The sequence below is a fragment of the Pteropus alecto genome, unplaced genomic scaffold, assembly GCF_000325575.1.
Source record: "Pteropus alecto unplaced genomic scaffold, ASM32557v1 scaffold43, whole genome shotgun sequence".
NCBI lineage: Eukaryota > Metazoa > Chordata > Mammalia > Chiroptera > Pteropodidae > Pteropus > Pteropus alecto.
The window spans coordinates 6,845,330-6,845,572 of NW_006435764.1; the positions used below are offsets into that span (position 1 = coordinate 6,845,330).

Here is a 243-nt window from a genome sequence, read left to right on the forward strand (position 1 = left end):
GTGGGGACCCACGAGGGCGGCGAGGTCCGTGCTCCTAACGTCCGGGGAGGGCGCCGGCTTCTGAGCCTCGATCGGGCTCGTCGCCTCCCGCCTCTTCCCCCCAGCCCCCCGCGAGCTGGCAGAAGGAAATAGCGCGCGGCCCCTTTAAATTTACCCAGGAGCCCTTAAAGGAGCCCCAGGGGCCCCAGACAGGAATCCCCACCCCGGTCCAGCCCGCGCCGCCGAGCGAGCAGCCAGCCGCCC

General features: G+C 71.6%; 1 long non-coding RNA gene across 1 annotated transcript in view; it reads right to left on the reverse strand.

Moving 5' to 3' along the window:
- LOC112479204 overlaps positions 1-232 on the reverse strand; it is a 2,843-nt gene extending 2,611 nt beyond the window's left edge. Inside the window, exon 1 of the long non-coding RNA XR_003046098.1 lies at positions 13-232. This is a non-coding gene — a long non-coding RNA (uncharacterized LOC112479204). The remainder of the gene's footprint in view (positions 1-12) is intronic.
- Between the last annotated feature and the right edge of the window lie 11 nt (positions 233-243).